A 27,097-nucleotide genomic window follows, 5' to 3' on the forward strand; every position below is an offset into this window, starting at 1 on the left:
GATGGGTTAGGGCTTGAATGAGCATGTTAGTGAGGTTGGGGAGCAGGTGAGAAGGGATGGGGTCAAGTGCACAGGTGGTGAGGTGTTATTTGGAAAGGAGATGAGTAAGCTCTCCTTCAGTGATGTTGGAGAGGGAGGTTATTAGGGAAAGCCAGAAGTCTGGTATATGGAGTGGTTGGGTTGGTGGAGCAGTAAGGGTATGTGCACATGTAGCGCCCCCACTGCCGCAGGGCCGAGGGGTACCCGGTACCGGGCTTCTGAGTCTCTGCTCTGGGGTTGTCACGGTGGCTAGGCCCGGTCCGTGACCCTGCTGAGGGGCGTACAGTGATAGATATGATGGATGGTGGTGGTGGTGCGGTGCAGTAAATAACGAGGACACCAGGTTGCAGTCTCTTTACCTCTTTAATGAAGGTCTCTGGGTCCTCAGTCCGGAATACGGTTCACCAGGCTGCGCAAGTCCGGCCGGTCCGATGGCACCTCCAGAGTTCTCTTTGCAGGTGGAAATCTGTGCCTTCCTGCTTGCGCTATGTGTTGTGGTCCTCCCCTGCTGTGCTTACGGGATAGTCCCCACAACTGTTGTGTCTGTTTCTTGTGTTCCCTCACAACAACTCGATTAGATGATGTTCTGCTAATCCTCCGTCCCTCCCGGTGTTATGGTTGGGACGCACCCGTATGACGGGTAGGCTCGGAGCTCTTCCGGGACCCTAGAGTCGCCCCTCTCCACAGGTTGCCCCCCAAGTCTGCATAGGTGATTTAGGTGAGACAGCCCACCTGTGACTGACTGTCCTGCCGTTGGTTTGAAGTATTGCCTGGAGCTAGATATATGAATACTTCCTCGGCGTTCCGGCCGCCGGTTGTGCGCCTCAGTAGGATGTTGCCTCGATCTTACAGCACGACTCCTACTGGTAATCTCCTTCTTGCTTTGATCTCGTTTCTCACTCAGCACAATATATCTCGCTTCTGATCCTTTCTTAGGGCACCGCCGCTATGCTGAGCAGGCACGGTCCCGTGACGTTCTTTCTTGTTGCCAGGCCTCTGTCAGGGTCCCAAACCTGACAGGGACCCTACCGAATCTTCCCCACAACACCCTCTGCCACAAGGTGTTGCCTGGTTCCAACCCAGTCAGCTTTCTGAACTAACTTCCTGCCTGACCCCCAGTTTACCCACACGGTGAAGAGTGGCCTAATGAATAGCACCCTTAGCTCCCCCTGGAGGCCCGACTGTGAAATATATTGGTGTATGTGATACCTGGTCAGATGAACTCCTTCAGTGCCATCAGACATACCATAGCCCCCCTTAGCGGCGGAGCCACAGTACTGCAACGACCAGGACTCTGGGGCGCTGCACACACGTCAGGATTTCTTGCAGAAATTTCCTGAAGAAAACCGGAAATTTTCTGCAAGAAATCCGCATTTTTTTTTTCTGCGTTTTTTTCCCGGTTTTGTCGCGTTTTTTTTTTAGCATTTTGCAAGCGAAATTAGCTTGCAGAATGTTAAAGTTTTCCAAGCGATCTGTAGCATCGCTTGGAAAACTGACTGACAGGTTGGTCACACTTGTCAAACATAGTGTTTGACAAGTGTGACCAACTTTTTACTATAGATGCAGCTTATGCAGCATCAATAGTAAAAAAGATATCATGTTAAAAATAATAAAAAAATTAAAAAAATGGTTATACTCACCCTCTGCAGACAGCCGATCACCTCAGCGGTGTCCGTTCCTATAGATGGTGTGGTGCAGGACCTTCGATGACGTCGCGGTCACGTGACCGCGACGTCATCGCGGTCATGTGACCACGACGTCATCGCAGGTCCTTCACCACACCATCTATAGGAACGGAAGCGGCAGCATGCACCGCTGAAAGGCGGGAAGACTCCGGGGGCCATCGAAGGTGAGTATATGACTATTTTTTATTTGTATTCTTTTTTTTTACCAATTATACGGTGCCCAGTCTGTGGAGGAGAGTCTCCTCTCCTCCACCCTGGGTACCAACCGCACAGGGCCGTTTCTTCAACAGGGCGGGCAGGGCGGCCACACGGGGCGCCGTGGGGCCGGGGGGCGCAGGAGAGGCCTCGGGCCCCGGTGGTCCCCTGCCCGCTGCTGCTGCTGTTTAAGGGCTGTCAGGGGCGCGGATGCCGCGCTCAGTGCTGAGCGCGGGCGCGCCCTGCCCGAACTCAGCTGCAAATCTGACAGCTGAGCGGTCAGATCATCGCCTCGCGTCGCCGCGCCCCCCCCCCCGCACCGCACATAATGGTTGCGGCCACCTCGGCGCCGCCACTCACCCATACCTCCCAACCGTCCCGATTTCAGCGGGACAGTCCCGCTTTGGCACCGGGGTCCCGCTGTCCCGCTTCGGGCATTTAAAATCCCGAATTTGCGGCCGCCGGTGAAGCCCCGCCCACTTCCGGGACGTAGAGAGAGCCTGTTTTTTTTTTTTTTTATATAAAAGCTGCCTCCTGACCGCCCGCGCAACACCCCCCCCCCCTCCCGCCCCCTGTGCGGCGCTGCCACGCTGAAGGAGAGAGCCTGCAGCAATCAAGAAGAAAGGTCAGCGATTCACTACCTCTGGCTGTGTGTGCACGGAGCTCCGGCTTCTGCTCTTAGCTGCTATCCCGGCAGAGAAGGAGAGACGGGGGAGGTGCCGGGATAGTGCAGAGCTGTGAGCAGGAGACTGAAGACTTCAGCAGAGAGCTGCACATGGACATCAGCCGCCCCTGCATCACAGAGGAGATTGTGTGTGTGTGAATTGATGTGTGTGATGGCTGCGTGTGTGTGTGTGTGATGGCTGGGTGTGTGTGTGTGATGGCTGTGTGTGTGTGATGGCTGCGTGTGTGTGTGTGTGATGGCTGCGTGTGTGTGATGGCTGCGTGTGTGTGTGTGATGGCTGTGTGTGTGTGATGGCTGCGTGTGTGTGTGTGTGATGGCTGCGTGTGTGTGTGTGTGATGGCTGCGTGTGTGTGTGTGATGGCTGCGTGTGTGTGTGATGGCTGCGTGTGTGTGTGTGATGGCTGCGTGTGTGTGTGTGATGGCTGCGTGTGTGTGTGATGGCTGCATGTGTGATGGCTGCGCGTGTGTGTGTGTGTGTGATGGCTGCGTGTGTGTGTGTGATGGCTGTGTGTGTGATGGCTGCGTGTGTGTGTGATGGCTGCGTGTGTGTGTGTGATGGCTGCGTGTGTGTGATGGCTGCGTGTGTGTGATGGCTGCGTGTGTGTGATGGCTGCGTGTGTGTGATGGCTGCGTGTGTGTGTGATGGCTGTGTGTGTGTGATGGCTGCGTGTGTGTGATGGCTGTGTGTGTGTGATGGCTGTGTGTGTGTGATGGCTGTGTGTGTGTGATGGCTGTGTGTGTGTGATGGCTGTGTGTGTGTGATGGCTGCGTGTGTGTGATGGCTGCGTGTGTGTGTGATGGCTGCGTGTGTGTGTGTGTGTGTGTGATGGCTGCGTGTGTGATGTCTGCGTGTGTGTGTGATGGCTGCATGTGTGTGTGATGGCTGCGTGTGTGTGTGTGTGTGATGGCTGCGTGTGTGTGTGTGATGGCTGCGTGTGTGTGTGTGTGATGGCTGCGTGTGTGTGTGTGTGATGGCTGCGTGTGTGTGTGATGGCTGCGTGTGTGATGCATTTGTGTCAAAGCTGCATGTGTTTGTGAGCTGCGTGCGTGTGAGCTGCGTGCCTGTGTGTGAGCTGCGTGCCTGTATGTCATTATACAGTATGGAGCATCATGTGTGGTCATTATACAATATGGAGCATCATGTGCGGTCATTATACAGTATGGAGCATCATGTGCGGTCATTATACAGTATGGAGCATTATGTGTGGCCATTATACAGTATGGAGCATCATGTGCGGTCATTATACAGTATGGAGCATCATGTGCGGTCATTATACAATATGGAGCATCATGTGCGGTCATTGTACAGTATGGAGCATCATGTGCGGTCATTATACAGTATGGAGCATCATGTGCGGTCATTATACAGTATGGAGCATCATGTGTGGCCATTATACAGTATGGAGCATCATGTGCGGCCATTATACAGTATGGAGCATCATGTGTGGCCATTATACAGTATGGAGCATCATGTGCGGCCATTATACAGTATGGAGCATCATGTGCGGTCATTATACAGTCTGGAGCATCATGTGCGGTCATTATACAGTCTGGAGCATCATGTGCGGTCATTATACAGTCTGGAGCATCATGTGCGGTCATTATACAGTCTGGAGCATCATGTGCGGTCATTATACAGTCTGGAGCATCATGTGCGGTCATTATACAGTCTGGAGCATCATGTGCGGTCATTATACAGTATGGAGCATCATTTGCGGTCATACAGTATGGAGCATCATGTGCGGTCATTATACAGTATGGAGCATCATGTGCGGTCATTATACAGTATGGAGCATCATGTGGGGTCATTATACAGTATGGAGCATCATGTGCGGTCATTATACAGTCTGGAGCATCATGTGCGGTCATTATACAGTATGGAGCATCATTTGCGGTCATACAGTATGGAGCATCATGTGTGTTCATTATACAGTATGGAGCATCATGTGCGGCCATTATACAGTATGGAGCATCATGTGGGGTCATTATACAGTATGGAGCATCATGTGCGGTCATTATACAGTATGGAGCATCATGTGCGGTCATACAGTATGGAGCATCATGTGTGTTCATTATACAGTATGGAGCATCATGTGTGGCCATTATACAGTATGGAGCGTCATGTGTGTTCATTATACAGTATGGAGCATCATGTGTGGCCATTATACAGTATGGGGCACTGTGTGGCCATATTTTTTTGTTTATAATTATTGTATATGAAACAGTGTGATCGGCAGTGCTAAATGGGTGTGGTTGGGATGTGGATATGGGTGTGACTAATTATGAATGGGTGTGGTCAGAGGCGTGGCCTAAAATTTGCCGCGGCGCGCAAAGCGCGCCGCAAACTTTGTCCCTCTTTCCCATCTTCAAAAGTTGGGAGGTATGACTCACCTCCGCTCCGCGCTGGATGAACAGCGAGAATGAACAGCCAGGATGAGGCAGCTCGGCCACTCCCACACTGATAGCAGGGGCGCCGCGCTCTCGGCTGAGCACGGGCGCTCCCTGAGACAGTGATCAAAGAGCTAAGCACACACACTATCACTGTCAGACTAGGCTGCCTGGCTGTTGCCAATTTCAATGCTGGACAGGACAGGCTGCAGTCTAGTCTGACAGTGGTAGCAGTATAGCAAAAATGCCCACCCCCTGCCTATGGATTAGTCCTTCCCTTCCCAGCAGCCCCATTTAGCAGTCTGAGCGCGCTCAGACTCAGAGGGCAGAGGGCACTGACACACTGAACAGGTGAGGGGGTCTGAGGGATGGGATGGGTTGGGCTAGCCTTTTTTTTTGGATGGGGACCCCCACACCTGCCCCCCCCCCAACCACCCTTGGGGCATGCTGATTTGGCATGCCCCACAGCATGAAACCCGGGAGGGGGCCCAGCTGACTTACCTCATCTTTGGCAGTCTGGTGGCATCCTCACCCAGGCGAGAAGTGTTGGAAAGAGTTATGGCAGTAACTGTATACCTGGCAACCAATAATTTAGCTTTTCGAGGATCGTCAAATACATTGTTTACACCAAATAATGGACATTTCCTTGGGCTTATAGAGCTTCTTGGAAAATTTGAACCAGTAATGAGAGATCATTTAAAACGAATTACTTCCCAGGAAATCCATACACATTACTGTGGAAATTTAATTCAAAATGAAATTATCTGCTTGATGGCCTCTCAGGTGAAGAAATGTATTCTAGAAAAAGCCAAAAGATCTAAGTATTTTTCAATAATGTTGGACTGCACACAAGATGCAGGTCACACTGAACAGTTGTCATACACCTTAAGATTTGTTGATATAGATGATGATCACGTAGCAATAAAGGAACATTTTATTGGCTATCGTCCTGCTACTGATACATCTGGGGAAAGTCTCGCCAATCTCCTTTTAGAAGAGATTAGTAAATGTGACCTGGAATTAGAAAATGAACTGGCAGAAAAGCTGAATTATTCGGAAGCTATTAATGCTTTTGCAGCGGCTAAATCTAGAAGAGTCAGTTTCTCATAAATCTGCAACCTACAATTTTTAGGATCTGTTTCCAAAATAATTAATAGATATTATTTACCTACAACTTTGTTCTCACCGTTAATAATTAGCATACTTGTCCCTTTTCCCCAAGTTCTATATAAGTTAAAGGCAAATTATAATTTATTAAAAAAAGGGAAGATACAAGCCTGCTCTCTATTTATTACTCAAGCCCACAAAAATAATGTTTATTATTTTCGGTGCCGGGGGGGGGGGGGGGGGGGGAGAAATTTCCTACTCTCGCCCTGTGTCATTTTTGGGCTAGAAACTGCCCTGCAACCGCACATGATCTGCTTACTTCCCGCATGGTGGGCATAGCCACATGCGGAAAGTAAGCAGATCAATGCATTCCTAGGTGTGCGGAATCCCCGCAATTCCGCAAATTTAATGAACATGTTGCTTTTTTTTCCGCGATGCGATTTTTTCGTGGAAAAAAATGCAACATTTGCACAAGAAATGCGGAATACACTTAAAATAATGGGAGGCATATGTCAGCATTTTTTTCGCGTTTTTTTCGCGTTTTTATCACGTTTTTACAGCGAAAAAACGTGAAAAAAACGCGAAAAATACTGAACGTGTGCACATGGCCTAAAGGTTTGCCTTGTTTGGTCGATCTTATTTTTGAAGTAGGTGGCAAAGTCCTCAGCAGAGATTAGGGAGTTGAAGGAGGCAGTGGTGGGTGGAGGAGACAGTTGAATGTGCTGAACATTTGTTTTGGGTTGTAAGATAATGAAGATACAAGGTTTGTGAAATAAGTCTGATTAGCAGACGTGAGGGCTAATTTGAAGGCAAGTGTAGCTTGTTTGAAAGCTGATGTGAGGGTAGCATAATAGAAAGCGATGACGCTGTCTGTGTCGTGGAGTGAAGATATGGAGGACAGAGGTAGAAGAGAGTCTGAGTGTCTAGTGTTGTGATTTTGCTTTTTGCTCCCTCTAGTGGTCATTGGTGATTTTGACTCTGGAGCGTCTGTCTTTTCCTATATCCTCACCTGGGCCGTTAGTTCAGGGGCGTTGCTATATAAGCTCCCTGGACCTTCAGTTCAATGCCTGGCATCGTTGAAATCAGAGCTAATCTGTTGTGCTCTTGTCCTCTGATCCTGGTTCCTGTTTTTCAAGCTAAGTCTGCTTCTTTGCTTTTTGCTTTTGTTTTGTTTGGTATTTTTGTCCAGCTTGTTCCTATCTGTATCCTGACCTTTGCTGGAAGCTCTAGGGGGCTGGTGTTCTCCCCCCGGACCGTTAGACGGTTCGGGGGTTCTTGAATCTCCAGCGTGGATTTTTATAGGGTTTTTGTTGACCAGATAAGTTATCTTGCTATATTCTGCTATTAGTAAGCTGGCCTCTCTTTGCTGAACCTGGTTCATTTCTGTGTTTGTCATTTCCTCTTACCTCACCGTTATTATTTGTGGGGGGCTTGTATCTTGCTTTGGGGTCCCTTTCTCTGGAGGCAAGAGAGGTCTTTGTTTTCTTCTCCTAGGGGTAGTTAGATTCTCCGGCTGGCGCGAGTCATCTAGCGATCACCGTAGGCATGATCCCCGGCTACTTCTAGTGTTGGCGTTAGGAGTAGCTATTTGGTCAACCCAGTTACCACAGCCCTATGAGCTGGATTTTTGTATCTTGCAGACTTACACGTTCCTCTGAGACCCTGTCCACTGGGGTCATAACAGTATGCCAGGCCAGTATTAAATGTTTAATGCATTGCAGAAGTGGGATTATAAGAAAGAAAATTTTGAGTTTTTTTTTTTTCCCTCTCTCATTTTTTTTTTTCTTTTCCCCTTTACCTCAGAGTGGCTTAAGCTTGCTGCAGACATGAATGTCCAGACCTTGATTACAAGTGTGGACCAGCTTGCCGCTCGTGTGCAGGGTATACAAGATTATGTTACCAGAAATCCTAGGTCTGAACCCAAGATTCCGATTCCTGAACTGTTTTCAGGAGACCGATTTAAGTTTAGGAATTTCAGGAATAATTGTAAATTATTTTTGTCCCTGAAACCTTGTTCGTCTGGAGACTCTGCTCAACAAGTAAAAATTGTTATTTCATTCTTACGGGGTGACCCTCAGGATTGGGCTTTTTCGTTGGCGCCAGGAGATCCGGCATTGGCTGATATTGATGCGTTTTTTCTGGCGCTCGGTTTACTTTATGAGGAACCCAATCTTGAGATTCAGGCAGAGAAAGCCTTGCTGGCTATGTCTCAGGGCCAGGACGAGGCTGAGGTGTATTGCCAAAAATTTCGGAAATGGTCCGTGCTGACACATTGGAACGAGTGTGCACTGGCCGCTAATTTTAGAAATGGCCTTTCTGAGGCCATTAAGAATGTTATGGTGGGTTTTCCCATTCCCACAGGTCTGAATGATACCATGTCCCTGGCTATTCAAATTGACCGGCGGTTGCGGGAGCGCAAAACCGCAAATTCCCTCATGTTGTTGTCTGAACAGACACCTGATGTGATGCAATGTGATAGAAAAACCGCAAATTCCCTCATGGTGTTGTCTGAACGGACACCTGATTTGATGCAATGTGATAGAATCCTGATTAGAAATGAGAGGAAAATTCATAGACGCCGGTATGGCTTGTGCTACTACTGTGGTGATTCTACACATGTTATCTCAGCATGCTCTAAACGTATATCTAAGGTTGTTAGTCCTGTCACCGTTGGTAATTTGCATCCTAAGTTTATTCTGTCTGTAACTTTGATTTGCTCACTGTCATCTTATCCTGTCATGGCGTTTGTAGATTCAGGTGCTGCCCTGAGTCTTATGGATCTCTCATTTGCTAAGCGCTGTGGTTTTATTCTTGAACCATTAGAAAATCCTATCCCTCTTAGGGGTATTGATGCTACGCCATTGGCAGAAAATAAGCCGCAGTATTGGACACAGGTGACCATGTGCATGACTCCTGAACACCGCGAGGTGATACGTTTTCTCGTTCTACATAAAATGCATGATTTGATTGTTTTGGGGCTGCCATGGTTACAGACCCATAATCCAGTCCTTGACTGGAAGGCTATGTCAGTGTCTAGTTGGGGCTGTCGTGGTATTCATGAGGATTCCCTGCCTGTGTCTATTGCTTCTTCTACGCCTTCGGAAGTTCCGGAGTACTTGTCTGATTATCAGGATGTCTTTAGCGAGTCCAGGTCCAGTGCATTGCCTCCTCATAGGGAATGTGACTGTGCAATAGATTTGATTCCGGGCAGTACATTTCCTAAGGGAAGACTGTTTAATCTGTCGATACCTGAACATACCGCTATGCGTTCATATATCAAGGAGTCTCTGGAGAAAGGACACATCCGTCCGTCTTCTTCCCCTCTTGGTGCGGGATTCTTTTTTGTGGCTAAAAAGGACGGATCTTTGAGGCCTTGTATTGACTATCGGCTTTTAAATAAGATCACTGTCAAATTTCAGTATCCTTTGCCGCTGTTGTCTGACTTGTTTGCCCGGATTAAAGGTGCCAAGTGGTTTACCAAGATAGACCTTCGTGGTGCGTACAACCTTGTGCGCATTAAGCAAGGGGATGAATGGAAAACCGCATTCAATACGCCCGAAGGTCATTTTGAGTACTTGGTGATGCCTTTTGGGCTCTCTAATGCCCCTTCAGTTTTTCAGTCCTTTATGCATGACATTTTCCGGAACTATCTGGATAAATTTCTGATCGTTTATCTGGATGATATTCTGTTTTTTTCTGATAATTGGGACTCGCATGTGGAGCAGGTCAGGATGGTCTTTAAAATTTTGCGTGAAAATTCTTTGTTTGTCAAGGGCTCAAAGTGTCTTTTTGGTGTACAGAAGGTTCCCTTTTTGGGGTTCATTTTTTCCCCTTCTGCTGTGGAGATGGACCCAGTCAAGGTCCGAGCTATTCTTGATTGGACTCAGCCCTCGTCAGTTAAGAGTCTTCAGAAGTTCTTGGGTTTCGCTAACTTCTACCGTCGTTTTATCGCTAACTTTTCTAGCATTGTGAAACCTTTGACGGATATGACCAAGAAGGGCTCCGATGTGGTTAATTGGGCTCCTGCTGCCGTGGAGGCTTTCCAGGAGTTGAAACGTCGGTTTACTTCGGCGCCTGTTTTGTGCCAGCCTGATGTCTCGCTTCCCTTTCAAGTTGAGGTGGATGCTTCAGAGATTGGAGCAGGGGCCGTTTTGTCGCAGAGAGGCCCTGGTTGCTCTGTTATGAGACCTTGCGCCTTTTTCTCTAGGAAGTTTTTGCCTGCGGAGCGAAATTATGATGTGGGCAATCGGGAGTTGTTGGCCATGAAATGGGCATTTGAGGAGTGGCGTCATTGGCTCGAGGGTGCTAAGCATCGTGTGGTGGTCTTGACTGATCACAAAAATCTGATGTATCTCGAGTCTGCTAAACGCCTGAATCCTAGACAGGCCCGCTGGTCATTGTTTTTCTCCCGTTTTGACTTTGTTGTCTCGTATTTACCAGGTTCAAAGAATGTGAAGGCCGATGCTCTTTCCAGGAGCTTTGTGCCTGATGCTCCTGGAGTCGCTGAACCTGTTGGTATTCTTAAGGATGGTATTATCTTGTCAGCTATTTCTCCTGATCTGCGACGTGTGTTGCAGAGATTTCAGGCTGATAGGCCTGATTCTTGTCCACCTGACAGACTGTTTGTGCCTGATAAGTGGACCAGCAGAGTCATTTCCGAGGTTCATTCCTCGGTGTTGGCAGGTCACCCAGGAATTTTTGGCACCAGAGATCTGGTGGCCAGATCCTTTTGGTGGCCTTCCTTGTCTAGGGATGTGCGGTCATTTGTACAGTCCTGTGGGACTTGTGCTCGAGCTAAGCCTTGCTGTTCTCGTGCCAGCGGGTTGCTCTTGCCCTTGCCTGTCCCTAAGAGACCTTGGACACATATCTCCATGGATTTCATTTCTGATCTTCCGGTGTCTCAGGGCATGTCTGTTATCTGGGTGATATGTGATCGCTTCTCCAAGATGGTCCATTTGGTTCCTTTGCCTAAACTGCCTTCCTCTTCCGATCTGGTTCCTGTGTTTTTCCAGAACGTGGTTCGTTTGCACGGCATCCCTGAGAATATTGTGTCAGACAGAGGATCCCAGTTCGTTTCCAGATTCTGGCGATCCTTTTGTAGTAGGATGGGCATTGACTTGTCATTTTCGTCTGCTTTCCATCCTCAGACTAATGGACAGACGGAGCGAACTAATCAGACTTTGGAGGCTTATTTGAGGTGTTTTGTCTCTGCTGATCAGGACGATTGGGTGACCTTCTTGCCATTAGCTGAGTTTGCCCTTAATAATCGGGCTAGTTCCGCCACCTTGGTTTCGCCGTTTTTCTGCAACTCTGGTTTCCACCCTCGTTTTTCTTCGGGTCATGTGGAACCTTCTGACTGCCCTGGGGTGGATTCTGTGGTGGATAGGTTGCAGCGGATCTGGAATCTTGTGGTGGACAACTTGAAGTTGTCACAGGAGAGGGCTCAGCGCTTTGCCAACCGCCGCCGCGGTGTGGGTCCCCGACTACGTGTTGGGGATTTGGTGTGGCTTTCTTCCCGCTTTGTTCCTATGAAGGTTTCCTCTCCCAAATTTAAACCTCGTTTTATTGGTCCTTACAAGATATTGGAAATTCTTAATCCTGTATCCTTTCGCCTGGATCTACCTGTGTCGTTTGCTATCCACAACGTGTTTCATAGGTCCTTGTTGCGGCGGTACGTTGTGCCTGTGGTTCCTTCTGCTGAGCCTCCTGCTCCGGTGTTGGTTGAGGGCGAGTTGGAGTACGTGGTGGAGAAGATCTTGGATTCTCGTCTCTCCAGGCGGAGGCTTCAGTACCTGGTCAAGTGGAAGGGCTATGGTCAGGAAGATAATTCCTGGGTGGTCGCCTCTGATGTTCATGCGGCCGATTTAGTTCGTGCCTTTCATGCCGCTCATCCTGATCGCCCTGGTGGTCGTGGTGAGGGTTCGGTGACCCCTCACTAAGGGGGGGGTACTGTTGTGATTTTGCTTTTTGCTCCCTCTAGTGGTCATTGGTGATTTTGACTCTGGAGCGTCTGTCTTTTCCTATATCCTCACCTGGGCCGTTAGTTCAGGGGCGTTGCTATATAAGCTCCCTGGACCTTCAGTTCAATGCCTGGCATCGTTGAAATCAGAGCTAATCTGTTGTGCTCTTGTCCTCTGATCCTGGTTCCTGTTTTTCAAGCTAAGTCTGCTTCTTTGCTTTTTGCTTTTGTTTTGTTTGGTATTTTTGTCCAGCTTGTTCCTATCTGTATCCTGACCTTTGCTGGAAGCTCTAGGGGGCTGGTGTTCTCCCCCTGGACCGTTAGACGGTTCGGGGGTTCTTGAATCTCCAGCGTGGATTTTTATAGGGTTTTTGTTGACCAGATAAGTTATCTTGCTATATTCTGCTATTAGTAAGCTGGCCTCTCTTTGCTGAACCTGGTTCATTTCTGTGTTTGTCATTTCCTCTTACCTCACCGTTATTATTTGTGGGGGGCTTGTATCTTGCTTTGGGGTCCCTTTCTCTGGAGGCAAGAGAGGTCTTTGTTTTCTTCTCCTAGGGGTAGTTAGATTCTCCGGCTGGCGCGAGTCATCTAGCGATCACCGTAGGCATGATCCCCGGCTACTTCTAGAGTTGGCGTTAGGAGTAGCTATTTGGTCAACCCAGTTACCACAGCCCTATGAGCTGGATTTTTGTATCTTGCAGACTTACACGTTCCTCTGAGACCCTGTCCACTGGGGTCATAACAGTCTAGGTGTGCGAGGTTTCTGCGAGGATGTGCTAGTGACTGGACATGGGGGGTGGGTAAGGAGGACAAGGATGAGAAGGTGAGTAGATGGTGGTCAGATAGGGGGAAGGGAGAGGTTGTGAGATTAGATAGGGAACAGAGGCGGGTGAAGATGAGATCTAGTGTATGTCCGTCTGTGTGGGTGGCTGTGGGTTACACCACTGTCAATGAGTAAACTCTTCCTCCAAAGTTATGGCCTCGACCCATGCTCAGACTGGCTCACAGGAGAAAAGGAGAATCCTCCAGTGGGCCCCGGCTCTACCTATATCTTTCCAGCTATTGTAAAACTGCAGCTCCCATTGCCCTGGAGAGTCTCACGTAGGGAGGCCACTGCTCTAGAGAAATGGGGGATACATAATGCTTCTGGTTCTCGGGGATTGGAGAATCAGAGTCCCTCTTTAGCTACTCAGAGTTCTTAAAGTGACTTGATCCTTGAGATGCAATGTTACAGTGATCCATCTAAAGACATTTGGGAACCCACCATTATCGGTGGGCCTGGCCGACAATCTGTGTACAAGGGCTGACCCCGATAGATGATGTAGAGATCAGAATTTGATTTTGGACTGCTGATCCTTTTTGTCCTGGATAAGTTACCGGCAGTGGAGTCTGACGGCGGTTCTCCCATAGAGAGCACACAAGTGTGTGGTAGACAGGAGGGTTCCTGTGTATGGAAGGGTTGGGAGAGATAGATGGAGGCTATCTATTGTGGATAGGCCCTTAAAGGGAGGTTTTTACTATGTAATCTGACAGCAGCATGATGTAGGGACAGATACCCTAATTTTGACAAGATGTATCCAATCGGAACGGTCCAATCTCAAATATTAAACCTCTCTGTGAGCAGATCTCAAAATAGAAGGGGGCAGAGCAGGACAAAGACCCCATTGTCAGTCTGCTGACACATAGAGAGGTGTAATACTAGTGATAGGACCATCCCGATTGTACACGCCTTGTTGTGGTGGGATGGCTTTTACAGTCTCTATATAGAGATAGGAATGTCTCGATTGGGTACAACTTGTCATGGTGGGATGGCTTTTACAGTCACTATACAGAGATAGGACTGTCCCGATTGGGTACAACTTGTCATGGTGGGATGGATTTTACATTCTTTATACAGAGATAGGACTGTCCTGATTGGGTACACTTTGTCATGGTGCGATGGCTTTTACAGTCTCTATACAGAACTAAATGTATGTGAAATGGATGGGTCAGCCTCTAAAAATGGTAGGACCCCCAGCATACTTGCTGTGAGTGCATGCTGAGAGTTGTAGTTTCTTAACAGCTGGAGTACTGTGTACAGTCATCTGATGTATAAAAAATGTTTCCTCCTTGTCTAACCTGAGGTTGGCATCTGTTAGCATACTTGCCCGCGGTTTCCAATACTAAACACATCTCCGGAGTAAAATGCAGACTAACAGATACAAGTCTATCTGTGTATAATCAGCACAGAGGAGTCAGAGGTGAACACACAATTACTTTTATATTACTTGATAACTTTGACTATTTTCTTCAGGTTTTATTGTCCTGCATTCACTTTCCCGGCTCTGTACACAGATTTGTCAGCTTTTATGCATTAGTTAATAAAGAGAGCTAATTCCTTTGAAGACCTTTCAGGTATAATTACAGATATGGAGGAGCGATGAGCCGGCGGTGGCTAATTGTTGTCATTTGCCATTCTACAAACAAAGCTATAATGAGGGTATACGGCGAAGTTCGCCTCCAGTCTGCACCGAATCGTCTTTGGACAGGGAAGTAATGGAGATGATCGCTGTAATAATTGATAGAAGTGGAAACTAATCTGTAAATCCATTATATGATCAGAATAGCGTTTATTAATCTGCAACCTGGTGCTGCATGTAATATTAGTGCCGCACCTCTCACAACGGGTTTGTGTCATATTGTCGGGAACAGAGTGGCTGCGCCACGGAGAAAACAATATTCATTACGACAACCGTGTTACTATCGAACCCTGAGCGCAGGAATCGCCCCTTTATCTGATTAGGATTTGTTTCATGGCTGCATTGTGGCCCCTCATGATATGATAAGTGACACCTTGCAGTATGGATTATACACATCCCAATCACATAGTCAATAGTTACATGCTCTGCTGTTACATAGGTGTAATATAATTGTGCTGCTGTGATATATTCTGCCCGCTGTCAAAGATTCAATAGTGGCAAAATAAAGATATATATATGTATATATACAGTACAGACCAAAAGTTTGGACACACCTTCTTATTTAAAGACTTTTCTGTATTTTCATGACTATGAAAATTGTACGTTCACACCGAAGGCATCAAAACTATGAATTAACACATGTGGAATTATATACTTAACAAAAAAAGTGTGAAAGAACTGAAATTATGTCTTATATTCTATGTTCTTCAAAGTAACCACCTTTTTCTTTGATGACTGCTTTGCACACTCTTGGCATTCTCTTGATGAGCTCCAAGAGGTAGTCACCGGGAATGGTCTTCCAACAATCTTGAAGGAGTTCCCAGAGATGCTTAGCACTTGTTGGCCCTTTTGCCTTCACTCTGCAGTCCAGTTCACCCCAAACCATATCAATTGGGTTCAGGTCTGGTGACTGTGGAGGCCAGGTCATCTGGTGTAGCACCCCATCACTCTCCTTCTTGGTCAAATAGCCCTTACACAGCCTGGAGGTGTGTTTGGGGTCATTGTCCTGTTGAAAAATAAATGATGGTCTAACTAAAAGCAAACCGGATGGAATAGCATGCCACTGCAAGATGCTGTGGTAGCCATGCTGGTTCAGTATGCCTTCTATTTTGAATAAATCCCCAACAGTGTCACCAGCAAAGCACCCCCACACCATCACACAACCTCCTCCATGCTTCACGGTGGGAACCAGGCATGTAGAGTCCATCCGTTCACCTTTTCTGCGTCGCACAAAGACACGGTGGTTGGAACCAAAGATCTCAAATTTGGACTCATCAGACCAAAGCACAGATTTCCACTGGTCTAATGTCCATTCCTTGTGTTCTTTAGTCCAAACAAGTCTCTTCTGCTTGTTGCCTGTCCTTAGCAGTGGTTTCCTAGCAGCTATTTTACCACGAAGGCCTGATGCACAAAGTCTCCTCTTAACAGTTGTTGTAGAGATGTGTCTGCTGCTAGAACTCTGTGTGGCATTGACCTGGTCTCTAATCTGAGCTGCTGTTAACCTGCGATTTCTGAGGCTGGTGACTCGGATAAACTTATCCTCAGAAGCAGAGGTGACTCTTAGTCTTCCTTTCCTGGGCGGTCCTCATGTGAGCCAATTTCTTTGTAGCGCTTGAGGGTTTTTGCCACTGCACTTGGGGACACTTTCAAAATTTGCCCAATTTTTCAGACTGACTGACCTTCATTTCTTAAAGTAATGATGGCTACTCGTTTTTCTTTACTTAGCTGCTTTCTTCTTGCCATAATACAAATTCTAACAGTCTATTCAGTAGGGCTATCAGCTGTGTATCCACCAGACTTCTGCACAACACAACTGATGGTCCCAACCCCATTTATAAGGCAAGAAATCCCACTTACTAAACCTGACAGGGCACACCTGTGAAGTGAAAACCATTCCCGGTGACTACCTCTTGAAGCTCATCAAGAGAATGCCAAGAGTGTGCAAAGCAGTCATCAAAGCAAAAGGTGGCTACTTTGAAGAACCTAAGAATATAAGACATATTTTCAGTTGTTTCACTCTTTTTTGTTAAGTATATAATTCCACATGTGTTAATTCATAGTTTTGATGCCTTCAGTGTGAATTTACAATTTTCATAGTCATGAAAATACAGAAAAATCTTAAATGAGAAGGTGTGTCCAAACCTTTGGTCTGTACTGTATGTATATATATATATATATATATATATATATATATATATATATATATATATATATATATATATATATATACACACACACACACATCCACAGAGTTATGGCTGAAAGTGTTTGCACCCTTGAAATTGTTCCAGAAAGTAAAGCATTTCTCCCAGAAAATTATTGCAATTACACGTTTATTTCCTTTGTGCGTACTAGAACAACACACACAAAAAAACAGAAAAAAAAAGAAATTAGACATAATTTCACACAAAATTCCCAAAATGGACTGGCATCTTTCCAACATTGTGGGTAACAACTTTGTTTCAAGCATTTGATGCTCGTTCACACTCACCTGTAGCAAGTAACAGGTATGGGCAATATGAAAATCACACCTGAAATCAGATAAAAAGGGGAGAAGTTGACACAACCTTTGCATTGTGTGTCTGTGTATGCAACACTAAGCATGGAGAACAGAAAGAGGAGAAGAGAACTGTCTGAGGACTTGAGAACCAAAATTGTAGAAAAATATCACCAATCTCCAGGTTACAAGTCCATCTCCATAGATCTTGAGGTTCCTTTGTCCACGGTGCACAACATAATCAAGAAGTTTACAACTCATGGCATTGTAACTAATTTCACTGGACGTGGACGACAGAAAAAATGATGTAAGGTTGCAAAGCCGGAAAGCCTGGATGGTGAATAAGCAGCCCCAATCAGCTCCAAATAAATTCAAGCTGTCCTGCGTGCTCAGGGTGCATCAGTGTTAGAGCCAACTATCAGTCCACATGTGAATGAAACAAAACGCTATGGCAGGAGACCTGTTGTGAACTGTGTTTCTGGGCTCCCTCTTGTGGTCACTAATGGTATTGTATGAGTCATGTCTTCTGCAGGCCTGGGCTTCAGCTGTTTCATTAAGCTGTGGGTGTTCCCTATTTAGTCCTCCTTAGGACTCAGTCTCTTGCCTGGTATCGATGTATTCAGTCCAATTTGGTCTCCTCCTGATTCCTTGCCATCTGTCTCATGCAAGAAAAGCTAAGTCCTGTTTGCATACTTTGGATCATTTGCATTATCAGTGTTTTTTGTCCAGCTTGCTCAAAATGTGATTTTCTAGCTCGCTGGAAGCTCTAGGGTGCTGATATTCTCCCCTCACACCGTCAGTCGGTGCGGGGGTTCTTGAATATTCAGCGTGGATGTTTTTGCAGGGTTTTCTGCTGACCGCATAGTTCACTTTCTATTTTCTGCCTATCTAGATTAGTGGGCCTCACTTTGCTGAATCTAGTTCATTTCTACGTTTGTGTTTTCCTCTTGCCTCACCGTTATTATTTGTTGGGGGCTTTCTATATCTTTGGGGTTAATTTCTCTGGAGGCAAGTGAGGTCTTATTTTCCCTCTAGGGGTAGTCAGTTCTCCGGCTGGCTCGAGACGTCTAGAAACAACGTAGGCACGTTCACCGGCTACTTCTAGTTGTGTGTTAGGATCAGTTATGCGGTTAGCCCAGTTTCCACCTCCCTAGAGCAGTTCCTATGTTTTTGTAGACTTAGCCGGAATACCAGAGATCCTCTACCACTAGGATCATAACAGTATACCAGGCCGTAAAGGAAATGTTTAATGCATTGCAGAAGCGGGATTAAAAAGAAGTTCTGAGTGTTTTTTTTTTTTTTTGCTGCAGTCTGTCTAGCTTCTTTCATCCCCTTATTCTCTGAGTGGCTTTGAGCTCTGCTGCAGACATGAATTTTCAGACTCTGACTTCTAGTGTGGATCAGCTTGCTGCAAGGGTGCAAAGCATTCAGGATTTTGTCACTCATAGTCCTATGTCTGAACCAAAAATACCTATCCCTGAGCTGTTTTTTGGAGATAGATCTAAGTTCCTGAATTTTAGGAATAATTGTAAATTGTTTCTGTCTCTGAGACCTCGTTCCTCTGGGGATTCCACTCAGCAAGTTAAAATTGTTATCTCCTTCTTGCGTGGCGACCCTCAAGATTGGGCCTTCTCTCTGGCGCCAGGAGATCCTGCATTGGTGAATGTTGATGCGTTTTTTCTGGCACTTGGTTTGCTTTATGAGGAGCCTAATCTTGAATATCAGGCCGAAAAGGCGTTGCTAGCTATCTCTCAAGGTCAGGACGAAGCTGAGGTGTATTGTCAAAAATTTCGGAAATGGTCCGTGCTTACTCAATGGAATGAGTGTGCCCTGGCCGCAAATATCAGAAATGGTCTTTCTGAAGCCATTAAGAATGTGATGGTGGGGTTTCCTATCCCTACAAGTCTGAATGATTCAATGGCTCTGGCCATTCAAATTGATCGGCGTTTGCGGGAGCGCAAATCTGCTAATCCTTTGGCGGTGCTGTCTGAACGGACACCTGACCTTATGCAATGTGACAGAATTCTGACCAGAGCCCAACGGCGAAGTCATAGACTGTCATGAATCCCCAATGGCTAGGGATAGCACAGGACAAGCAAAGTACAAATAATTAACGGACGAGCTCTAGGGTGATGGAACCTGGGCTGACCGCTGCCCTACGCCTGACAAACGCAACTAGAGATAGCCAGGGAGCGTGCCTACGTTGGTTCTAGACGCCACGCACCAGCCTAAGAGCTAACTAGAACTGCAGAGAAAATAAGACCTCACTTGCCTCCAGAGGAATGAACCCCAAAAGATATAGTTGCCCCCTCACATGTATTGACGGTGAAATGAGAGGAAGGCACACACATAGAGATGATATATATAGCTTTAGCAAATTGAAGCCCGCTGTAAACTAGAAAGCAGAAAGATACAAAAGGGGACTGAGCGGTCAGCAAAAAACCCTAATCAAAAAAACCATCCTGAGATTACAAGAACCCATGTGCCAACTCATGGCACATGGGGAGAACCTCAGTCCACTAGAGCTACCAGCTAGCATAGAGACATAATAAGCAAGCTGGACAAAAAACCAAACAACTGAAAATCAGCACTTAGCTTATCCTGAAAGATCTGGGAGCAGGTAGGCAGGAACCAAACAGAGCACATCTGAATACATTGATAGCCGGCAAGAGAATGACAGAAAGGCCAGGTAAAATAGGAAACACCCAGCCTCTGATGGACAGGTGGAAACCAAAGGCCGCAACCCACCAAAGTCACCCAGTACCAGCAGTAACCACCAGAGGGAGCCCACAAACAGAATCCACAACAGTACCCCCCCCTTGAGGAGGGGTCACCGAACCCTCACGAGAACCCCCAGGGCGATCAGGGTGAGCTCTATGGAAGGCGCGGACCAAATCAGTCGCATGAACATCGGAGGCGACCACCCAGGAATTATCCTCCTGACCATAACCCTTCCACTTAACCAAATACTGGAGTTTGCGTCTGGAAACACGAGAATCCAAGATCTTCTCAACAACATACTCCAATTCTCCCTCCACCAGCACCGGAGCAGGAGGCTCAACCGAAGGAACAATGGGCACCTCATACCTCCGCAACAACGACCGATGGAACACATTATGAATAGCAAACGATGCTGGGAGATCCAAACGAAAAGATACAGGGTTAAGAATCTCCGAGATCCTATAAGGACCGATGAACCGAGGCTTGAACTTAGGAGAAGAGACCTTCATAGGGACAAAACGAGAAGACAACCACACCAAATCCCCAACAAGAAGTCGGGGACCCACGCGGCGACGGCGATTAGCAAACTGCTGAGTCTTCTCCTGAGATAACTTCAAATTGTCCACCACCTGATTCCAAATCTGATGTAGCCTGTCCACCACCACGTCCACTCCAGGACAATCCGAAGACTCCACCTGACCAGAGGAAAAACGAGGATGAAACCCCGAATTACAAAAAAAAGGAGAGACCAACGTGGCAGAACTAGCCCGATTATTAAGAGCAAATTCGGCCAGTGGCAAAAAAGCAACCCAGTCATCTTGATCAGCAGAAACAAAACACCTCAAATAAGTTTCCAAGGTCTGATTAGTTCGCTCCGTCTGGCCATTCGTCTGAGGATGGAATGCAGACGAGAAAGACAAATCAATGCCCATCTTGGCACAAAACGTCCGCCAAAATCTAGACACAAACTGGGATCCCCTGTCAGAAACGATATTCTCCGGAATCCCATGCAAACGAACCACGTTCTGAAAAAATAAAGGGACCAACTCAGAGGAGGAGGGCAACTTAGGCAAGGGCACCAAATGAACCATCTTAGAAAAGCGGTCACACACAACCCAGATAACGGACATTTTCTGTGAAACCGGGAGATCAGAAATAAAATCCATGGAAACGTGCGTCCAAGGCCTCTTCGGGATGGGCAAGGATAACAACAACCCACTGGCCCGAGAACAGCAAGGCTTAGCTCGAGCACACACTTCACAAGACTGCACAAAGGTACGCACATCCCTAGACAAGGAAGGCCACCAAAAAGACCTGGCCACCAAGTCTCTAGTACCAAATATTCCAGGATGACCAGCCAACACAGAAGAATGGACCTCGGAGATGACTCTACTGGTCCAATCATCCGGGACAAACAGTCTTTCTGGGGGACAACGATCCGGTTTATCCACCTGAAACTCCTGCAATGCACGTCGCAAGTCTGGGGATACGGCGGACAATATTACCCCATCCCTAAGGATACCAGTAGGCCCAGAGTCTCCAGGAGAGTCAGGCACAAAACTCCTGGAAAGAGCATCTGCCTTCACATTCTTTGAACCTGGCAGGTATGAAACCACGAAATTGAAACGAGAAAAAAACAACGACCAACGAGCCTGTCTAGGATTCAAACGCCTGGCAGACTCAAGGTAAATGAGATTCTTGTGATCAGTCAAGACCACCACACGATGTTTAGCACCCTCAAGCCAATGACGCCACTCCTCAAATGCCCACTTCATGGCCAAAAGCTCCCGATTACCCACATCATAATTGCGCTCGGCGGGCGAGAATTTTCTAGAGAAGAATGCACATGGCTTCATCACCGAGCCATTAGAACTTCTCTGTGACAAAACCGCCCCCGCTCCAATCTCGGAAGCATCAACCTCAACCTGAAAAGGAAGTGAAACATCTGGTTGACACAACACAGGAGCAGAAGAAAACCGGCGCTTAAGTTCCTGAAAGGCCTCCACAGCCGCAGGAGACCAATCAGCAACATCAGCACCCTTTTTAGTCAAATCAGTCAAAGGTTTAACAATACTGGAAAAATTAGCAATGAACCGACGATAAAAATTAGCAAACCCCAAGAACTTCTGAAGGCTCTTAACAGATGTAGGTTGTGTCCAGTCACAAATAGCCTGAACCTTGACGGGATCCATCTCAATAGTAGAAGGAGCCACAGCCACAGAAGACCAATTAGTCACATCAGAACCCTTCTTGGTCAAATCCGTCAAAGGCTTAACAACGCCAGAAAAATTAGCTATGAAGCGACGGTAAAAATTAGCAAAACCCAAGAACTTCTGAAGACTCTTAACAGATGTAGGCTGCGTCCAGTCATGAATAGCCTGAACCTTGACTGGGTCCATCTCAATAGTAGAAGGAGAAAAAATGTACCCCAAAAAAGAAATCTTCTGGACTCCGAAGAGACACTTTGAGCCCTTCACAAACAGAGAATTGGCCCGCAGAACCTGAAACACCTTCCTGACCTGTAGAACATGAGACTCCCAGTCATCAGAAAACACCAAAATATCATCCAAATACACAATCATAAACTTATCCAGATATTCACGGAAAATATTGTGCATAAAGGACTGAAAGACTGACGGAGCATTGGAGAGTCCAAAAGGCATTACCAAATACTCAAAATGGCCCTCAGGCGTATTAAATGCGGTTTTCCACTCATCACCCTGTTTTATCCGCACCAGATTATACGCACCGCGAAGATCTATCTTAGTGAACCACCTGGCCCCCTTAATGCGAGCAAACAAATCAGTTAATAATGGCAATGGATACTGATATTTGACTGTAATCTTATTCAGAAGGCGATAATCTATACAAGGCCTCAGGGAATCATCTTTTTTTGCCACGAAAAAAAAACCTGCTCCCAGAGGGGACGAAGATGGACGAATATGTCCCTTTTCCAAGGACTCCTTAATATAATTCCGCATAGCAGTATGCTCTGGTAGTGACAGATTAAATAAACGACCCTTAGGGAACTTACTGCCAGGAATCAATTCTATAGCACAGTCACACTCTCTATGAGGAGGGAGCGAATTGAGCTTAGGCTCCTCAAAAACATCCCTATAGTCAGACAAAAACGCAGGAATCTCAGAAGGAGTAGATGAAGCGATTGAAATCGGAGGTGCATCACCATGAACCCCCTGACATCCCCAGCTTAACACAGACATTGTTTTCCAGTCCAGGACAGGATTATGAGTTTGTAACCATGGCAGACCAAGCACTAGTACATCATGTAAATTATACAGTACAAGGAAGCGAATCACCTCCTGATGAACGGGAGTCATGCGCATGGTCACTTGTGTCCAGTACTGCGGTTTATTCATAGCCAATGGTGTAGAGTCAATTCCCTTCAGAGGAATAGGAACTTCCAGAGGCTCCAGACTAAAACCGCAGCGTTTAGCAAATGACCAATCCATAAGACTCAGGGCAGCGCCCGAATCCACATAGGCATCGACGGAAATGGAAGACAGTGAAAAAATCAGAGTCACAGACAAAATGAACTTAGGCTGCAGAGTACCAATGGCAAAAGATTTATCAACCCTTTTTGTGCGTTTAGAGCATGCTGATATAACATGAGCTGAATCACCACAATAAAAACACAATCCATTTTTCCGCCTATAATTTTGCCGTTCACTTCTGGACTGAATTCTATCACATTGCATAGTCTCAGGTGCCTGTTCAGAAGACACCGCCAACTGGTGCACGGGTTTGCGCTCCCGTAAACGCCGATCAATCTGAATGGCCATAGCCATAGACTCATTCAGACCTGTAGGCGTAGGGAACCCCACCATAATATCCTTAATGGCCTCAGAAAGACCATTTCTGAAGTTTGCAGCCAGGGCGCACTCATTCCACTGAGTAAGCACCGACCATTTCTGAAATTTTTGACAATATATTTCCGCTTCATCATGCCCCTGAGAGAGGGCTAATAAAGCCTTTTCAGCCTGAATCTCCAGGTTAGGTTCCTCATAGAGCAATCCCAATGCCATAAAAAACGCATCCACACTGAGCAATGCAGGATCCCCTGGTGCCAATGCAAATGCCCAATTCTGAGGGTCGCCCCGCAGGAAAGATATTACAATCTTGACCTGTTGAGCAGGGTCTCCAGAGGAGCGAGATTTTAAAGAAAGAAACAATTTACAATTGTTCCTGAAATTCAGGAAGGTAGATCTATCTCCAGAAAAGAACTCTGGAATAGGAATTCTAGGTTCAGACATGGGAGTGTGAACAACAAAATCCTGTATGTTTTGAACTTTTGCCGCGAGATTACTCAGGCTGGAAGCCAAACTCTGGACATCCATGTTAAACAGCTAAGATCAGAGCCATTCAAGGGTTAAGAGGAGGTAAGAAGCAGCTAGACAGCAATTAAGGGCTAGGCAGCAAAACTCTGAAGGAAAAAAAAAAAAAAAATACCCTTAAACACTTCTTTTTCTCCTGCTTCAGCCCAAACAATTAACACTTTGTAGGCCGGCTATACTGTCATGAATCCCCAATGGCTAGGGATAGCACAGGACAAGCAAAGTACAAATAATTAACGGACGAGCTCTAGGGTGATGGAACCTGGGCTGACCGCTGCCCTACGCCTGACAAACGCAACTAGAGATAGCCAGGGAGCGTGCCTACGTTGGTTCTAGACGCCACGCACCAGCCTAAGAGCTAACTAGAACTGCAGAGAAAATAAGACCTCACTTGCCTCCAGAGGAATGAACCCCAAAAGATATAGTTGCCCCCTCACATGTATTGATGGTGAAATGAGAGGAAGGCACACACATAGAGATGATATATATAGTTTTAGCAAATTGAGGCCCGCTGTAAACTAGAAAGCAGAAAGATACAAAAGGGGACTGAGCAGTCAGCAAAAAACCCTAATCAAAAAAACCATCCTGAGATTACAAGAACCCATGTGCCAACTCATGGCACATGGGGAGAACCTCAGTCCACTAGAGCTACCAGCTAGCATAGAGACATAATAAGCAAGCTGGACAAAAAACCAAACAACTGAAAATCAGCACTTAGCTTATCCTGAAAGATCTGGGAGCAGGTAGGCAGGAACCAAACAGAGCACATCTGAATACATTGATAGCCGGCAAGGGAATGACAGAAAGGCCAGGTAAAATAGGAAACACCCAGCCTCTGATGGACAGGTGGAAACCAAAGGCCGCAACCCACCAAAGTCACCCAGTACCAGCAGTAACCACCAGAGGGAGCCCACAAACAGAATCCACAACAATAGACGTCAAAATGAGTTGTGTTTTTACTGTGGTGATTCAACGCATGTTATCTCAGCATGCTCTAAGCGCTTGAAAAGAGTTGTTAATCCTGTCGCCATTAGTACTTTACAGCCTAAATTTATTTTGTCTGTGACCTTAATTTGTTCATTATCTTCTTACTCAGTCATGGCTTTTGTGGATTCTGGTGCTGCTCTGAGTCTGATGGATTTGTCGTTTGCCAGGCGCTGTGGTTTTGTCCTGGAGCCGTTGGAATTTCCTATTCCTCTTAGAGGAATTGATGCTACGCCATTGGCGGAGAATAAACCTCAGTATTGGACGCAGGTGACCATGTGCATGACTCCTGTACATCAGGAGGTGATTCGCTTCCTTGTTCTGCATAATTTGCATGATGTTGTCGTTTTGGGTCTGCCATGGCTACAGACCCATAATCCAGTTTTGGATTGGAAAGCTATGACTGTGTCAAGTTGGGGTTGTCGGGGGATTCATGGCGATACTCCGTTGGTGTCTATTGCTTCTTCCACTCCTTCTGAGACCCCTGAGTTTTTGTCAGATTACCAGGATGTATTTAGTGAGCCCAGGTCCAGTGCCCTTCCTCCTCATAGGGACTGTGATTGTGCTATAAATTTGATTCCTGGTAGTAAATTTCCTAAGGGTCGACTCTTTAATTTATCTGTACCAGAGCATGCCGCGATGCGGAGTTATATAAAGGAGTCTTTGGAGAAGGGACATATTCGCCCATCCTCTTCTCCTCTTGGTGCAGGATTCTTTTTTGTGGCCAAGAAGGACGGGTCTTTGAGACCTTGTATAGATTATCGTCTTCTGAATAAGATCACGGTCAAATTTCAGTATCCTTTGCCATTGTTGTCTGATTTGTTTGCTCGGATTAAGGGTGTCAGTTGGTTCACCAAGATAGATCTTCGTGGTGCGTATATCCTTGTGCGCATTAAGCAGGGAGATGAATGGAAAACAGCATTTAATACGCCCGAGGGTCATTTTGAGTACTTGGTGATGCCTTTTGGACTCTTTAATGCTCCTTCTGTGTTTCAGTCCTTCATGCATGATATCTTCCGGAAATATTTGGATAAATTTATGATTGTTTATCTGGATGATATTTTGGTTTTTTCTGATGATTGGGAGTCCCATGTGAACCAGGTCAGGATGGTGTTTCAGGTTCTGCGTGATAATGCTTTGTTTGTGAAGGGCTCAAAATGTCTTTTTGGAGTACAGAAGGTTTCTTTTTTGGGTTTTATTTTTTCCCCTTCTACTGTGGAGATGGACCCAGTCAAGGTCCGTGCCATTCATGACTGGACTCAGCCCACGTCTGTTAAGAGCCTTCAGAAGTTCTTGGGCTTTGCTAACTTTTACCGTCGTTTTATCGCTAATTTTTCTAGCGTAGTTAAACCTTTGACGGATATGACCAAGAAAGGTTCTGATGTTGCTAATTGGTCTCCTGCGGCCGTGGAGGCCTTTCGGGAGCTGAAGCGCCGGTTTACTTCACCGCCAGTCTTGTGCCAGCCGGATGTCTCTCTTCCCTTCCAGGTTGAAGTTGATGCTTCTGAGATTGGTGCGGGGGCCGTTTTGTCGCAGAGAAGCTCTGATGGCTCTGTGATGAAGCCATGTGCTTTCTTTTCCAGAAAATTTTCGCCTGCTGAGCGGAACTATGATGTTGGTAATCGGGAGTTGTTGGCTATGAAGTGGGCATTTGAGGAGTGGCGACATTGGCTCGAGGGAGCTAAGCATCGTGTGGTGGTCTTGACTGATCATAAAAATCTGATTTATCTCGAGTCTGCTAAGCGTCTGAATCCTAGACAGGCTCGTTGGTTGTTGTTTTTCTCCCGTTTTGACTTTGTGGTCTCATACCTGCCTGGTTCAAAGAACGTGAAGGCTGATGCGCTTTCTAGGAGTTTTGTGCCTGACTCTCCGGGAGTCTCAGAACCGGCTGGTATTCTCAGAGAGGGAGTGATTTTGTCTGCCATTTCCCCAGATTTGCGACGAGTGCTGCAGAAATTTCAGGCTGATAGACCTGATCGTTGCCCACCAGAGAGACTGTTTGTCCCTGATAGATGGACCAGCA

This window comes from Ranitomeya variabilis, chromosome 4, assembly GCF_051348905.1.
Source record: "Ranitomeya variabilis isolate aRanVar5 chromosome 4, aRanVar5.hap1, whole genome shotgun sequence".
Taxonomy (NCBI): domain Eukaryota; kingdom Metazoa; phylum Chordata; class Amphibia; order Anura; family Dendrobatidae; genus Ranitomeya; species Ranitomeya variabilis.